At 43.5% G+C, this 18,077-nt stretch overlaps 1 protein-coding gene and 2 pseudogenes across 1 annotated transcript in view; 1 reads left to right on the top strand and 2 right to left on the bottom strand.

The window, feature by feature from the left end:
* LOC128069543 (60S ribosomal protein L5-like) overlaps window positions 1–788 on the bottom strand; it is a 48,928-nt pseudogene extending 48,140 nt beyond the window's left edge.
* Window positions 1–18,077, bottom strand: part of CHST7 (carbohydrate sulfotransferase 7) — a 520,876-nt gene that overhangs the window by 243,383 nt on the left and 259,416 nt on the right. The window lies entirely within an intron of this gene.
* LOC128069542 (FACT complex subunit SSRP1-like) overlaps window positions 839–18,077 on the top strand; it is a 48,478-nt pseudogene continuing 31,239 nt past the window's right edge.

The raw sequence follows: 18,077 nt of genomic DNA, 5'->3' as shown, positions 1-18,077 counted from the left end.
AATGAGGTACCATTTCACACCAGTCAGAATGTCTGCGATCCAAAAGTCTGCAAGCAATAAATGCTGGAGAGGGTGTGGAGAAAAGGGAACCCTCCTACACTGTTGGTGGGAATGCAAACTAGTACAGCCACTATGGAGAACAGTGTGGAGATTCCTTAAAAAATTATACTTTTTCATGTTCTTTTCCATTATGGTTAATTTCAGAATACTGAATATAGTTCCCTATGCTATACAGTAGGACCTTGTTTATTTTATACATGTATGTTTTTAAATTAGTGGTTTTTTTCCTTCAGAAAAATACTCAGAAATGGAGCTGCTGAATCATATTGTATCATTTTGAATCAGCATATTCATTTTCTTTGGATATATACCCAGAAGTGGAATTACTGGATCATATGGTAGTTTTTTGGATATCTCTGTACTGTTTTCCAAAGTGGCTGCATCAATTTACCTTCCCACCAGTATACCAGAGCTCCCTTTTAAGAAACTAGATCTTAATTTTCCCTACCACAAATAGAAATAATTATGTGACATAATAGAGGCGCTTGCTAATGCTACAGTGGTAATCATATTGCAATATGTAAGTGTATCAAACTGACACATTGTTACCTGAAATTTGCACAATGGGTGGCCGGACGTGGGGCTGCGTACGGGGGAAGAGCCTGCCCAGTGACCTGGCCCAGCCCCCGCCTGCCCGCCGTGCACCACGCCCCCAGCGCTCCTAATGCTTGGGCGCAGGCGGCTGCTGCGAGGCTCCAGCTCCAGGAGATCCCCAGCATGCCCTGCATCTGCGTGCCCACCCAGGAGTTTTGGGGGGGACCAACAGGGCTAGATCAGCATGGCAGAAACCCTGGAGTTCAACGACGTGTATCAGGAGGTGAAAGGCTCCATGAATGATGGTTGGCTGAGGTTGAGCCGCCAGGGCATCAACTTTAAGAACAGTGAGATGGGCAAAGTGGACAACATCCAGGCCAGGGAGTTGACAGAGGGCATCTGGCACTGGGTAGCTCTGGGCCATGGGCTTAAACTGCTCACAAAGAATGGCCATGTCTACAAGTAAGATGGCTTCTGAGAATCGGAATTTGAGAAACTCTCTGATTTCTTAAAAACTCACTATTGCCTGGAGTTAATGGAGAAAGACCTATGTGTGAAGGGTTGGAACTGGGGAACTGTGAAGTTTGGTGGGCAGCTGCTTTACTTCAACATTGGAGACCAGCCAGTCTTAGAAATCCTTCTCAGCAATGTGTCCCAGTACACCACAGGCAAGAATGAGGTGACACTGGAATTCCACCAGAATGATGACGTGGAGGTCTCTCTCATGGAGGTGTGCTTCTAGGTGCCACCCACCCAGGAAGACAGTGTGGACCCTGTCAAGGCCTTCTCCCAGAACATACTGTCAAAGGTGAATGTGATCCAGGCCACTGGAGACGCCTCTGCATCTTCTGGGAGCTGCAGTGTCTGACTCCCCGAGGCCACTATAACATCCACATCTACCCCACCTCCCTGCACCTGCATGGCAAAACTACAAGATCCCCTACACCACGGTGCTACGGCTCTTCCTGCTGCCCCACAAGGACCAGCACCAGCTGTTCTTTGTGATCACCCTGGACCCCCCATCAAGCAGGGCCAGACCCGCTACCACTTCCTCATCCTCCTCTTCTCCAAGGACGAGGACATCTCCTTGATGCTCAATATGAACGGGGAGGAAGTAGAGAAGCCCTTCGAGGGGCAGCTCACCAAGAACATGTCAGGATCCCTCTACGAGATGGTCAGCTGGGTCATGAAAGCACTAGTGAACTGCAAGATAATGGTCCCTGGCAACTTCTAAGGGCGCTTGGGGGCCCAGTGCATCACCTGCTCCTACAAGGCCAGCTCAGGGCTGCTGTACCCTCTGGAGTGGGGCTTTATCTACATCCACAAGCCACCCATGCACACGTGCTTCCACGAGATCTCCTTTGCCAACTTTGCCTACAGTACCACCACCACGCATTCCTTTGACTTTGAAATTGAGACCAAGCAGAGCACCCAGTATACCTTCAGCAGCATTGAGAGGGAAGAGTACGGAAAGCTGTTCGACTTTGTCAATACCAAGAAACTCAACATCAAAAACCAAGGACTGAAAGAGGGCATGAACCCCAGCTATGATGAATACACTGACTCAGAGGAAGACCCTGGACTTCAAGGAGATCAAAGCAGTCAATCCTAAAGGAAGACACTAATTTTTAAAAGCGGTGAGAATAAGTGGAAGCAATATAAATGTCCACCAACAAGTGAATGGATAGACAAAATGCTATATATTCATACAATGGAGTATTATTTAGCCTTTAAAAACAAGGAAATGCCAATACATGTTAAAAGGCAGACAGCAGACATAGCCTTGAGGACAAAGTGGCTAAGTGAAATAGGCAAGTCACCAAAGGATAAATACTGTGTAATCCCACTTATCTGAGGTATCTAGAGTAGTCAAATTTATAGAGACAGAAGGCGGAATGGTGGCTGCCAGGGGTTGAGGGGAGAGGAAACTGGAGAGACACTGATGAATGGATGTAGAACTTTGGTTTTGTGAGATGAAAAAGTCCTAGAGGTTGGTTACATAACACGACTAAACCGTACACTTGAAAATATTAAGTTGGTAAGTAAGGTTCCATCTCTTCTGATCCTTAAGGAGTGATGGGCTGTTCCAGGCAGGGTGGTAGGACAGGATATGACATCCAATATTCAAGTACAGATGTGAGAGTTGGACATAAAGAAGGCTGAGAGCCAAAGAAGTGATGCTTTTCAACTGTGGTGCCTGAGAAGACTCTTGAGAGTCCCTTGGGCAGCAAGGAGATGAAACCAGTCAATCCTAAAGGAAATCAACCCTGGAAGGACTGGTGCTGAAGCTGAAGCTCCAATACTTTGGCCACCTGATGCAAAGAACTGACTCATTGGAAAAGACCCTGATGCTGGGAAAGATTGAAGGCAGGAGGAGAAGGGGACAACAAAGGAAGAGATGGTTGGAGGGCATCACTGACTCAGTGGACATGAGTTTAAGCAAGCTCCAGGAGATGGTGATGGACAAGGAAGCCTGGCATGCTGCAGTCCATGGGGTCACAAAGAATTGGACATGACTGAGCGACTGAACAACAACATATGTATGGGAAGAGGCAAGAGTTTGGGCTCATTGAGATTGTTCCTTTCATATGTACCTTAACTGTCTTGAGCTAGTATCCTCTTTTTCTCCATCCTGAATCCCCTTTGGGTGCACAGTCTGGGGCTGCTGCAGGGCTCATGGCTTGATGGCCACATCATCCTTTGTTTCCTGATATGACAGGTGACATATTTTGTCCACATTAGTCTTCTATATTCAACTGTTTCCTATTCTTTCTGGGCCTCATTTTTACCCCCATAAGCTGTGCTCTGACAGGCAGTTGTTGTTTTTCAATTCCTAAGTCATGTCCGACTCTTTGCAACCCCATGGACTGCAGCATGCCAGGCTCCTCTGTCCACCACTATTTCCCGGAGTTTGCTCAGATGCACTTCCATCGAGTTACTGATGCTATTTGACCATCTCATCCTCTGCCACCCGCTTCTTTTGCCTTCAGTCTTCCCAGATCCAGGGTCTTTTCCAATAAGTCGGCTCTTTGTATCAGTTGGCCAAAGTATTGGAGCTTCAGCTTCATCATAGGTCCTTCCAATGAACATTCAGGGTTGATTTCCTTTAGGATTGACTGGTTTGATCTCCTTGAAGTCCAGGGGACTCTTAAGAGTCTTCTCCAGCACTACACTTGAAAGCATCAATTCTTTAGTGCTCAGCCTCTTTATGATTCAACTCTCACATCCACACATGATTGCTGGAAAAACCATAGCTTTGACTAGATGGACTTTTGTTGGCAAAGTGATGTCTATGCTTTTTTTAAATATGCCACCAAGGTCTGTCATAGCTTTCCTTACAAGGAGCAAGCATCTTTTAATTTCATGGCTGCAGTCACCATCTGCAGTGATTTTGGAGCCCAAGAAAATGAAATCCACTTTTCCTGCTTCCACTTTTCCTCTTTCTATTTGCCATGAAGTTATGGGACCAGATGCCATGACCTTAGTGTTTTGAATGTTGAGTTTCAAGCCAGCTTTTTCACTCTCCTCTTTCACCTTCATCAAGAAGATCTTTAGTTCCTCTTCACTTTCTGCCATTAGAGTGGTATCATTTGCATATCTGAGGTTGTTGATATTTTTCCTGGCAATCTTGCTTCTAGCTTGTGATTCATCCAGCCTGGCATTTCACATGATGTACTCTGCATAAAAGTTAAATAAGCAGGGTGACAATATGCAGTCTTGTCTGTCATACTCCTTTCCTATTTGGAAGCAGTCCATTGTTCCATGTCTGGTTCTCACTGTTGCTTCCTGACTCACACACAGGTTTCTCAGGAGACAGGTAAGGTGGTCTGGTACTCTCATCTCTTTAAGAATTTTCTGCAGTTTGTTGTGATCCTTACAGTCAAAAGCTTTAGTATAGTCAATGAAGCAGAAGTAGATGTTTTTCTGGAACTCACTTGCTTTCTCCATGATCCAATGAATGTCGGTAATTTGATCTCTGTTTCCTCTGTCTCTTTGAAACCCAGCTTGTCCTTCTGGACATTCTCAGTTCAGGTACTGCTGAAGCTTAGCTTGAAGAATCTGGAGCATAACATTGCTAGTATGTGAGATGAGCACACTTGTACAGTAGTCTGAACATTTTGGGCATTGCCCTTCTTTGGGATTGGAATGAAAATTGACCTTTTCCAGTCCTGTGGCCACTGCTGAGTTTTCCAAATTTGCTGACATATTGAGTGTAGCACTTTAACAATATCATCTTTTAGGATTTGAAAGAGTTCAGCTGTAATTCCATCACCTCTACTAGCTTTGTTTGTATTAATGCTTCCTAAGGCCCACTTGACTTCACACTCCACGATGTCTGGCTCTAGGTGAGTGACCACACCATCATGGTTATCTTGCTCATTAAGACCTTTCTTGTATAGTTATTCTGTGTATTCTTGCCATCTCTGCTTAATCTCTTCTACTTCTGCTAGGTCCTTACCATTTCTGTCCTTAATCATGCCCATCCTAGCATGAAATAGTCCCTTGATATCTCTAATATTCTTGAAGAGATCTCTAGTCTTTCCCATTTTGTTGTTTTCCTCTGTTTCTTTGCATTGTTCCTTTAAGAAGGCCTTCTTATCTCTCCTTGCTATTCTCTGGAACTCTGCATTCAGTTGGGTATATCTTTCCTTTTCTCCATTGCCTTTCATTTCTCTTCTTTTCTCAGCTATTTGTAAAGCCTCCTCAGACAACCACTTTATCTTCTTGCATTTCTTTTTCTTTGGGATGGTTTTGATCACTGCCTCCTATACAATGTCACAAACCTCTCTCCATAGTTCTTCAGGTATTCTCTGTACCAGATCTAATCCCTTGAATCTATTTGTCACCTCCACTGTATAATCATAAGGGATTTGATTTAGGTCAGATCTGGATGGCCTAGTGGCTTTCCCTACTTTCTTCAATTTAAGCCTGAATTTTGCAATAAAGAGCTTATGATCTGAGCCACAGTCAGCCTCCAGGTCTTGTTTTTACTGACTGTATAGAGCTTCTCCATCTTTGGCTGCAAAGAACATAATCTGATTTTGGTATTGACCATCTGGTGATGTCCATGTCATCTCTTGAGCTGTTGGAAAAGATTGTTTCCTGTGACTAGCATGTTCTTTTGCCCAAACTTTGTTAGCTTTTGCCCTGCTTCATTTTGAACTCCAAGGTCAAACTTGCCTGTTATTCTTGGTATCTCTTGACTTCCTGCTTTTGCATTTCAACCCCCTGTGGTGAAAAAGACATCTTTTTTTGGTGTTAGTTCTAGAATGTCTTGTAGATCTTCATAGAACCAATCAACTTCAGCCTCTTTGGCATCATGATTGGGGCCTAGACTAGGATTACTGTGATGTTGAATGGTTTGCTTTGAAAACAAACTGAGACCGTTCTGTCATTTTTGAGATTGCATCCAAGTACTGCATTTTGGACTCTTTTGTTAACTATGAGGGCCATTCCATTTATCCTAGGGGATTCTTGCCCAGTAGTAGATATAATGGTTATCTGAATTAAATTCACTCATTCCTGTCCATTTTAGCTCACTGATTAAGATATCAATGTAAATCCTGCCATCTCCTGTTTGACCACGTCGAATTTATCTTGATTCCAGGTTCCTATGCAATATTGTTCTTTACAGCATCAGACTTAACTTTCACCACTAGACACATCCACAACTGAGCATCATTTCTGCTTTGGTCCAGTTGCTTCATTCTTTCTGGAGTTATTAGTAATTGCCCTCTACTTTTCCTCAGTAGTGTTTGGGCTCATCTTCTTTTTGCCTTTCCATACTGTTCATGAAGTTCTCATGGCAAGAATACTAGAGTGAGGTGCCATTTCCTCCTCCAGTGGACCATGATTTGTTTGAACTCTCCACTATGACCCATCTGTCTTGGGTGGCCTTGCATGGCATGTCTCATAGCTTCATTGGGTTATACGAGCTCCTTTGCCATGACAAGGCTGTGATCCATGAAGGGGCCAAGAGAGAATGCAAGATGCCCAAGTTCAAAGTTTGGCCCCGGTGCTTCCTGAATATGTGGTCTGTGGCAGGTTAGTTATCTCTCTTGGCTTTAGTTTTCTCTCTGGTAATAACAATTCCTGCCATCTCTAAGACTTCAATGCATATTTTCTCTTTTAATTTTTCTCAGCCTTGTGACTTCAGGAGCAAATGGTGCCCACTGCATTAGGAGTAATAGGAAATATCTCTTTGAGATTTTCTTCCTGCAGCTCATCTTACCACAGTATTCTTGAGGCTATTTCCAATGTCATTTCCATAGAACTGTGTAAATTTCAATCAAACAGGAAAAGAAATTATTTGCAGCACACAGATTTCACATTTAATAAAACTTGATGACTTTAAGGGTTTAAAAGAAAACAGTAAACAGAAAACCTGAATGTGAAATTGACTGTTCCACAAAGCTTCTTAGAGATTAGGTGGAAGCTGTGAGGGATATTTCTGGCACATGACCTCTAACAGTTTCCCTAAAGTATCTGTTGGGGTGACATTCTGGGTAATAAAGTAGATATTTTCACTCATCCAGTCCATAGACTGTCAACCACATTGAACCCCAGGAAAGCTTGGCTCTGAAATTTCAAGAGGCAGTGCTTTCACATCAGCTACAGTCTTGATCTGTTGGAGATGGTATTTTTCAATTCTTTCGATTCAATGAGTTCTTACATTCTAATTAAATCCTCAAGTGGAATTCCTCACTTCTATTTGTTAGCAAGAGAAATTATCCTAGCTACTGTGAAGATAAAAGAACTTTCATTTAAATTTCTTGAACACTGATATGCAATGCTCATTCGAGGGTATCTCGAAACATTAACTAAAAGAGGTTATCTTATAGAGAGAAAATTCTAAGCTTTAAAACTATTTAACTAAGACCTCTTGATATATTTTATGACTAACACAACTGGACCAACCTGTATTTTATATTTAGTTGATGTAAAAATACACACAAACTGCACAGAAATAAGATTAAATTGTAAAACATTCATTTAGGATCAGCAACTAAACCGTGGTTGATGACTAATTTGTCCCCTTCTCTGAGTCATCTTAACTTTTGGACTTTTTTGAATGACCTGGATTCAGTTGTCATATACTTGCCTCCCAAAAATGATGCTTTTAATCAAGAAATTCTCCTTTCTAATTCTCCAAAAGGGAAAATTTCTCAAGGTCATTTCCGGATTTCTGCAGAGCCAAAAGATGCATGAGAGCCTATTCTGTAAGCGTGCAAGGACAGATCTGAGAATTGATCACAAGAAACTTCGTGTCTTATGTGTTCTGGTTACCATTGTGTGTTAGTCACTCAGTCATGTCCGACTTTTTGTGACCCCATGGTCTGTAACCTACCAGGCTCCTCTGTCTATGGAAGTCTCCAGGCAAAAATACTGGAGTGGGTTGCCATTCCCTTCTCCAGGGTATCTTACCAACCCAGGTATTGAACCTGGGTCTCCTGTGTTGCAGTCAGATACTTTACCATCTGAGCACCCAGGGAAGCCCTGATTACCATTGCTCAGTAACAAATTACCCCCAAACTTAATGGCTTACAGTAACCATTTTATTCTGCCCACTAATTTTGTGGGTCATGAATTCTGACAGAGTATAGTGGGAATCATTTCCATTTGTTCCACCATGTCTGGGGCCTTAGCTGGGAAGACCAGCTTAGGGTAATTCAAAGTCTAGTCCCAAAGACTGGAGTCATGGGGAGGCTTCTCCATTTTTGGGTTTGCCTATTGATGCTGGCTGTTGGCTGGGACTTCAGCTGGAGATGTTGATAGAACTCTGCCCTGTGTCTTTTCCATGTGGCCTGGCCTACTGCACAGACTGGTGGCCTCAGGGTAGGCTAGATCTTTTTCATGGTGAGTCAGGGCTTTGAGGTTAGTGTCCCAGGGAACAAGGTAGAAGCTGCATCACCTTTTCTGACCTGGCTTCACAAACATGCAGCATCACTTTCTCCTTATGCTGTTGATTACAAGTCAATCAAAAGCCCACCCCATATCACCAAAAGGAGACAGAGGCTGTACACCTCAAGAGAAGGAGAATCAAAGAATTTATGGACATGTGTGATAGTTATGCAAAAGCCTTTGACTGTGTGGATCACAATAAACTGGAAAATTCTGAGAGAGATGGGGATACCAGACCACCTGACCTGCCTCTTGAGAAATCTGTATGCAGGTCAGGAAGCAACAGTTAGAACTGGACATGGAACAACAGACGGGTTCCAAATAGGAAAAGGAGTACATCAAGGCTGTATATTGTCACCCTGCTTATTTAACTTATATGCAGAGTACATCATGAGAAATGCTGGGCTGGAAGAAACACAAGCTGGAATCAAGATTGCCGGGAGAAATATCAATAACCTCAGATATGCAGATGACACCACCCTTATGGCAGAAAGTGAAGTGGAACTAAAAAGCCTCTTGATGAAAGTGGAAGAGGAGAGTGAAAAAGTTGGCTTAAAGCTCAACATTCAGAAAACGAAGATCATGGCATCTGGTCCCATCACTTCATGGGAAATAGATGGGGAAACAGTGGAAACAGTGTCAGACTATATTTTGGGGGGCTCCACAATCACTGTAGATGGTGACTGCAGCCATGAAATTAAAAGACACTTACTCCTTGGAAGGAAAGTTATGACCAACCTAGATAGCATATTCAAAAGCAGAGACATTACTTTGCCAACAAAGGTCCGTCTAGTCAAGGCTCTGGTTTTTCCAGTAGTCATGTATGGATGTGAGAGTTGGACTGTGAAGAAAGCTGAGCGCTGAAGAATTGATGCTTTTGAACTGTAGTGTTGGAGAAGACTCTTGAGAGTCCCTTGGACTGCAAGGAGATCCAACCAGTCCATTCTGAAGGAGATCAACCCTGGGATTTCTTTGGAAGGAATGATGCTGAAGCTGAAACTCCAGTACTTTGGCCACCTCATGCAAAGAGTTGACTCATTGGAAAAGACTCTGATGCTGGGAGGGATTGGGGGCAGGAGGAGAAGGGGCGACAGAGGATGAGATGGTTGGATGGCATCACTGACTCGATGAATGTGAGTCTGAGTGAACCCCAGGAGTTGGTGATGGAGAGGGAGGCTTGGCGTGCTGCAATTCATGGGGTCGCAAAGGGTCAGACACAACTGAGTGACTGAACTGAAATGAACTGAACTGTGATAGTTAATTTCAAGTGTTAACTAGATTAGATCATGGAGTGACCAGATACTTGCCTAAACATTATTTCTGACTGTTTCTATGAGGATATTTCCATATGAAGTTAACACTTGAATTGGTGAACTCATTAAAATGGTTTGCTCTCTCCACTGTGGATGAACATCATACCATCTACTGAGGACCTGAATAGAACAAAAGGATGAAGGAAGGAAGAATTTGGTCCTTCCTGCCTGATTGCTTGAGTTGGACCCTTGGTACTCCTAGTTCTCAGGCTTTTGGAGTTGGACTAAATTACACCACCAGCTTTCCTGAGTTTTCAGCTCTTTCAGAGAGCAGTAGCCAATTCCTTATAATAAATCTCTTCATATATATGTGTATCTGTGTATCCTCACAGGATGGGGACCCCTTCCAGAGCCCAAGAGTGGGCTCTTGTCTAACACTCAGAAATGAATTGTCTGAGGACACATGTGCTGACAGAGCAAGAGACCTTGTTGGGAAGGGAGGCCTGGGCAGAGAGCAGCAAGGTAAGAGAGCCCAGGGTAATTGCTCTGCCACGAGACTTGCAGTCTCGGGTTTTATGGTGACAGTGTTAGCTTCCAGATTGTCTCTGGCCAATCATCTTGCTTGTGCCCATATTTGGTCTGACTCAGGGTCCTGCCTGGTGGCATGTGCATCACTCAGCCAAGGTGGATTCTAGCAAGAAGGGCTCTTAGAGAGTGATAGGACAATATTATGGGCTAGCATCTCCTCCATCTTTTTGTTGTTGTTTAGTCACTAAGAAATGTCCGACTCTTTGCAGCCCTATGGACTGTAGCCTGCCAGGCTCCTCTGTTCATAGGATTCTCCAGGCAAGAATATTGGAGTGGGTTGCCATGCCCTCCTTCAGGGAATCTTCCTGACCCACGGATCCAACTTGTGTCTCCTGCCTTGGCCAGCAGATTCTTTACCACTAGCACCAAACCTCTAATTTTAATCTACCATGCTCAGTTGCTCAGTTGTGTCCAACTCTTTGCAACCCCATTGTCCATAGCCCACCAGGCTCCTCTGTCCATGGGATTTCCCAGACAAGAACCCACTCCCACTGGAATGGGTTTCCATTTTCTTCTCCAGAGGATCTTCCTGACCCAGGGATCCAACCTGTGTCTCCTGCATTGGCAGGCAGATTCTTTACCACTGAGGCACCTGGGAAGGCCTCGCTCTTTTTGGCCCTTCCCAAATTCTCCTGGTTAGTTTTTGTCATCAGCACCATGTTCTTTATTGGGACCTCCCATTGTGAAACTACTCAGGCAAGTGGTTGTCATCAAGCCAAGGTGGGCAGTCTTCGTTAACAGTTCCCTAACACAGCAGTCCCCAACCTTTTTGGCACAAGGGACCAGTTTAATGGAAGACAATTTTTCCTTGGGCGGGGGGTGGAGGGATGGTTCAGGCAGTAATACAAGCAATGGGAAGTGGCAGATGAAGTTTCAGTTGCTCACCTGCTGCTCACCTCCTGTTGTGTAGCCCAGTTTCTAACAGGCCACAGACTGGTACTCATCCACAGCTCAGGGGTTTGAGGCCCCTGCCTTAACATATATATGCTGTTGGTTCTATTTCTCTAGAGAACTCTAATACAGCATGTTTTTTAATTGCTGCAATGTGTTAAGCTTTATATATTTATCTCTGAAAAATTATGTCATGATTTTCTAACAATACATCAGACTGGACAAAAATGATGAAAAAAATGAACTGTAATCTCCAAGATGAATGAAAGGAATATAGCAGAATTGCCACCAGATACTGAGCTCAGGGATCCTGTGTTTAACATTGACTTAGGTGAGCTTCCAGGATCAGTGACTTATGCCTCTTAAAGGAAGAAGAGGGATGAGCTTGTTGGCCCAGTTGCTAGGTGTGCTGTGGGTAGGCAGCTTTGCTCAAGGCTCTCATCCAATGATGGGTGGATGTGGGAATATATGTCCTGGTCATTTTGGCCCAGCCCAGGACAACTCTGAGGGTCCATTTATCTCTACCATGCCTCATAAGGTTGGTTGAGGTTGTTGGGTCTATTTTGTAGCTTGACTTCTCTCTCTGCCCAGTTCTTCTCTCTTCCCTTTTTGTTCCTGTTTGTGTCAACTGAAAAAATGCACAACGTAAAATTGAGAATTATTTTTTATTTGGTAGACAAAACTGAGGGCTTAAGCCTGGGACACAGCCTCTTAGGTAACTCTGAGGGACTGCTCAGAAGAGACCAGGAAGGAGCCAGGATATATAGCAATTTTTGCAACAATGACTGGACAGTTAGAACTTCAAAAGATAACTGTTAAAGAAAACCAAAGATATCTCAAGTTCAGGAATTTAGCACTTTGCTATGTATGGGAAGATGCAAGAGTCCAGTCTCACTGAATCACTCCTTTGATGTACATCCTAGTTATCTGGAGCCTGTGCTTTCTCATCCTGAGTACCATTAGTGTGCACCCTTAGGGGTGGCTGCCATGGCTAAGAGCTTGGCAGAGGGCTGCCCAGCCCTTTTGTCTCCATCCTGAATTCCCTCAGTGCTCACTGTGAGTCAGGGGGCAGCTGTAGTGGCTTGATGGTTGTGACATCCTTTGTTTACTGATACGATGGAAATACTTTTCATTCACATTTTCAAGGGCACTCTTTAATAAATATCCTACATGCTAAACTCTGTCTCAGAGTCTGCTTCTTAGAGAACACAAAATACAACATCACCTGGACTCCTGAACTTTAGCTTCATGTTATATCCTATCAACTTTGCCTGGGACTGGGCCCCAAACTGGGACTCTCATACATTCCTTGCTTAGTTATGGTGCGTGCTAAGTTGCTTCAGTTGTGTCTGACTCTTTGCAACCCCATGGACTGCAGTCCGTCAGCCTCCTCTGGATTCTCCAGGCAAGAATACTGGAGTGGGTTGCCATGCCCTTTTCCAGGGGATCTTCCCAACCCAGGGATCAAACCTGAGTCTTCTTCAGCTCCTGCATTGGCAGGTGGATTCTTTACTATTAGCCCCACCTGGGAAGCGTTAGTCATGGTATCTGTCTCTTTTAACTCAAAATTGACCCAGCTTTAATCTCTACTCAGCTTTTATTTCATAGATTGAGCTTGGGGCTCTGTTCCACCATCCAACTTCTAATGCGGTTTAGTATACAATTTGGGTGCTCAGTTTGAAACACAGGGCTTACCAACATGAAGTATTTACTGAAAGCAGGGTCAATAGTTGAGGGTCAGTTGGCATGGGAAGAAGACAACCGTAGTATTTTAGATCCCTTTAGGGCTTCCCAGGTGGCACAGTGGTAAAGAATTTGTCTGCCAATGCAGAAGATGCAACAGATGTAGGTTCGATCCCTGGGTTGGGAAGATTCCCCTGGAGGAGACCATGGCAACACACTCTGGTATTCTTGCCTGGAAAATCCCATGGATGGTGGAGCCTGGTGGGCTCCCATCCATGGGGCCGCCCGCGACTTGAGTGTGCATGCACGCACACACACACACACAGGAATCATGAATTCATAACACTGAGGAAAGTCAGCAATTTAGTTCTGATGGAAAGAGATAATGTGCAGTTGTTGCGCATAATTGAACTGAAGAACACACAAATAAGTTAGCATAATCAGATATACAGCTAGAAATCAGCAGTGGACTTCCATGGTGGTCCAGTGGTTAATGATCTGCCTGCCAATGCAGGAGACACTGATCCGATCCCTGGTCCTGGAGGATTCCACATACCTTGGAGCAACTAAGACCTTGCAACACAACTACTGAGCCTGCACTGTGAGCCAAAACAAGAGAAGCCACCACAATAAGAAGCAATGAGAAACCCATACACTGCAACTAGAGAGTAGCCCCCACTTGCTGCAACTAGAGAAAACCCACATGCAGCAACGAAGACCCAGCACAGCCAAAAAAAAAAAAAAAAATTGGTATGACAGAGGGAGGTGTTTGGTTCCGGATCCCCCAGAGAACCTCACCAATGGACACACAGTTGTAAATAGCAAGTCTGAGAGAAGTAAGCTCACATGGAAGCTTCTGGAAGCTCAGCAATATCAAGACAGAGTACAGTGCAAATCAGAATGCTCAGACATCTGTGTGGCATTTATTTCTCACTCTCATCTCGCTAGACAAACCCAGGCTGGGCCAACCCCTTTGCAGAGCCTAGAGCTCTGAGAATGAAATGAAAGTGGCCCTGACATCTCTCTGGGCTCTGAGATCAGCTTTAGAACCAATCCTGGAGGAATGTATTAGAAGGAGCAATGATAATGTGTTATAAAAATGATGTCCAAACAAATTCCACCTATGAATTTGGTGGGAAAATCAATCAAGTATGTATTTTAGAACCAAGTAAAGATTTTGTTAAAAGGAGATTAAGTATTCATATGGATAGGGCAAGTGACTTTAAGTACAATTAAAAGCACAAAACTAGGAGGGTAAAAACCAAGGAAGATATCATAGGAAAGCATTAAAAATTATGACTACATCATAAAAAATTAATTGGTAATCACTGTTAGTAATAATGCAGAGTAAAGGAATAGTCCTTTGCAAACATTCTGTTTGAAACTGAAATCTGCCTATTTATTTTGTACATGTTTTTATGGGTTGTCTGAAGTGGAAGTGGAGTCATACAGTCATGTCCGACTCTGCGACCCCATGGACTGTAGCCTACAAGGCTCCTCTGTCCATGGAATTTTCCAGGCAAGTGTACTGGAGTGGGTTGCCATTGCCTTCTCCAGGGGATCTTCCTGACCCAGGGATCAAACCCGGGTCTCCCACGTTGCAGGCAGACGCTTTACCGTCTGAGCCATCAGGCAAGATTTCTGTTGACTTGTCTGTAAAATAGACATTGACTCAGCGATCAGGTTGCTATGGCTTCTAGTTTGTATATGTAAGGTGCCAGATGCATGCTAGAAATTAGAAAAAATTATGTCCAGGAATGATGACAGAGGTCACAAATGTATTGAGGCAAACGTGGGTACCAAAGATGAGAGTCTGACACTGATGTGTTAGTAGATTAATGGCTCCAATGAATAACTCCTCCCAGTATCCATACCCTTTGACAAGGAACATAGAGGCTCCTCTCATTGTGGAAACTGAGTATATTTCTGTGCCCCTTGATTCTGAGTTTAGCTATGTGAATTTCTTTGGCCAGTGGCATGTTAGCCGATGTGAGGCATGCAGAAACATTAAAAAGCATTTGCATGTATCTTCTTCTGTTCTTGCTCCTCTGGGAACATGCCCAGGCTAGCCTGTTGGAGGATGAAATACATATGAGGCAGAGTTAACTCACCTCAGTATCAGGAGAGGTTATCTGAGATAAGCTGCAGCTAACTTATTCCCAGAAAGTAGAGTGAGCCCAGTGAAAAACAGGAACCACCCCCTACACCTCCCCTCCACACATACAATCTGAGTTCAGTCTGTTAATACATTTGCTGAGCCATGTATCTGAGCTAAGTACGTGCTTACTGTTTTTTGGGAGGTGGGGTGGGGAGGGGGCACACCACATGGCTTGTGGATCCTATTTCCTTGACCAGGGATTGAACCTATGTGCCATGCACTGGAAGCATGGAGTCTTAACCATTGGACCACCAGGGAATTCCCATGCTTATTATTACTATTATTATTACTTAAAAAAATGTCTTATTTGGCTGCACCAGGTCTTACTTGTGGCACTTGGGATCTTTGATCTTTGTTGGGACATGCAGGATCTAGTTCCCTGACCATGGATCTAACCTGGGTCCCTTACATTGGAAGCCCAGAGTCTTAGCTGCTGGGCCACCAGGGAAGTCCAGATTATTGTTTTTAAGCCACTGAGTTTTGGGGTAATTTGTTATGCAGCTTGTTGTTGTTCTGTTGCTAAGTCATGTCTGACTCTGTGACCTCATGGACTGTAGCATGCTAGGCTCCTCTGTCTTCTGTTATCTCCTGGAGTTTGCTGAAATTCATGTCCATTGAGTCAGTGACGCTATCTAATCTCATCCTCTGCTGCCCCCTTCTCCTTTTGCCCCCAATTTTCCCCAGCATCAGGGTTTTTTCCAGTGAGTCGGCTCTTCATATCAGGTGGCCAAAGTATTGGAGCTTCAGTTTCAGCATCAGTCCTTCTACTGAATGAATATCCAGGGTTGATTTCCCTTAAGATTGGTTGGTTTGATCTCCTTGCTGTCCAAGGGATTCTCAAGAGTCTTCTCCAGTACCACAATATGAAAACATAATTTCTTCAGTGTTCAATGGCTCAGACGGTAAAGTGTCTGTCTACAATGCGGGAGACCAGGGTTCAATCCCTGGTTTGGGAAGATCCCCTGGAGAAGGAAATGGCAATCCACTCCAGTACTATTGCCTGGAAAATCCCATGGACAGAGGAGCCTGGTACAGTACAGTCCATGGGGTTGCAAAGAGTCGGACATGACTGAGCGACTTCACTTTCAGGCTTATTTGGCCAAGAGATGTCTCTGATTTTTAACACGCTGTCTAGGTCTGTCATAACTTTCCTCCCAAGGAGCAAGTGTCTTTTAATTTCATGGGTGCAATCACCATCTGCAGTGATTTTGGAGACCAAGAGAATAAAATCTGTCACTGCTTCCACTTTTTCCCATTCTATTTGCCATGAAGTGATGGGACCAGATGCCACGATCTTTGTTTTTTGAATGTTGAATTTCAAGACACCTTTTTCACTCTCCTCTTTCACCTTCATCAAGAGGCTCTTTAGTTCCTCTTCACTTTCTACCATTAAAGTGGTATCATCTGCATATCTGAGGTTGTTGCTATTTCTCCTAGCAATCTTGATTCCAGCTTGTTATTCATCCAGCCCAGCATTTCATATGCTGTACACTGCATATAAGTTAAATAATCAGGGTGACAATATACAGAACTTTAATACTCCTTTCCCAATTTTGAACCAGTCCATTGTTCCATGTATGGTTCTGACTGTTCCTTCTTGACTCACATACAGGTTTCTCAGAGAATTTTCCACAATTTGTTGTGATCCATATGATCAAAGGTGTTTGCATAGTCAATGAGGCAGAAGTAGATGTTTTTCTGGACTTTGCTCTCTCCATGATCCAATGAATGTTGTCAATTTGATCTCTGGTTCTTCTGTTTTTTCTAAATCCAGCTTATACGTTTGGAATTTCTCGGTTCACATACTGTTGAAGCCTAGCTTGAAGGATTTTGAGCATTACCTTGCTAGCATGTGAAATGAACTCAGTTTTACATAGTTTGAACATTCTTTGGCATTGCCCTTCTTTGGGATTGGAAGGAAAACTGACATTTTCTAGTCCTGTGGCCACTGCTGAGTTGGATCCAAATTTGCTGACCAATTGAGTGTAGCACTTTAACAGCATCATCTTTTGGGATTTTAAATAGTTCAGCTGGAATTCCATCACCTCCTCTAGCTTTGTTTGTAATAATGCTTCCTAAGGTCCACTTGACTTCACACTCCAGGATGTCTGGCTCTAGGTGAGTGATCACAACATTGTGGTTATCCAGGTCATTAAGACCTTTTTTGTATAGTTCTGTGTATTCTTGCCACCTCTTCTTAATCTCTTCTTCTGTCAGTTCCTTACCATTCCTGTCTTTTATCATGCCCATCCTTGCATGAAATGTTTCCTTGATATTTTCAATTTTCTTGCAGGGATGTCTAGTCTTTCCCGTTCTCTTGCTTTCCTCTACTTCTTTGCATTGTTCATTTAAGAAGGCCTTATTTCTTCTTGCTGTTCTCTGAAACTCTACATTGAGTTGGGTATGTCTTTCCCTTTCTCCCTTGGCCTTTTGTTATGGAGCAATGTTGTGCAAATAGATAATTAAGCAGTCAAGACTGAACATGTTCTGAGGAAGAGTACAGAAATGAAGACCAGGTAGGCAGAAGCAGAGATAAGCACAAGAGTATTATCCATGAGGTGTACTAGGGGCAAGGTACTTCCTTCGGATGAAGCAGATAGTTTGGCAGAGGCTGCCCTTTGCTCACCTTCCATCTCCATCGCTGTCCTCTTCACTCCTGCTTTTCAATAGAGCCATCCAACATACACATTCTGTACATGTTTTGCCAGATTTATACCCAAGTATTTCATTTCCAGAGACCTTGTGAATAATACTTTTCCCTCAGCTTTATTGAGATACAGTTGACATATAATTCTGTGGAACTTTAATATGTGCAATGTGTTGATTTGATACATTTATAAATTATAAAATAGGACTTCCCTGGTGGTTCAGTGGTTGAGACTCTGTGCTTCTACTGCAGGAGGTATGGCTTTGATCCCTGGTCAGGGAACTAAGATCCTGCTTGTGGCAGTGCAGCAAAAAAAAAAAAAAAAAAGAAAAGAAAAGAAAAGAAAATAAGTGATTAGCAT

This window comes from Budorcas taxicolor, chromosome X (assembly GCF_023091745.1).
Source record: "Budorcas taxicolor isolate Tak-1 chromosome X, Takin1.1, whole genome shotgun sequence".
NCBI lineage: Eukaryota > Metazoa > Chordata > Mammalia > Artiodactyla > Bovidae > Budorcas > Budorcas taxicolor.
Note: the sequence above shows the minus strand (reverse complement) of the source record. Positions and strands in the feature narration are given on the sequence as shown.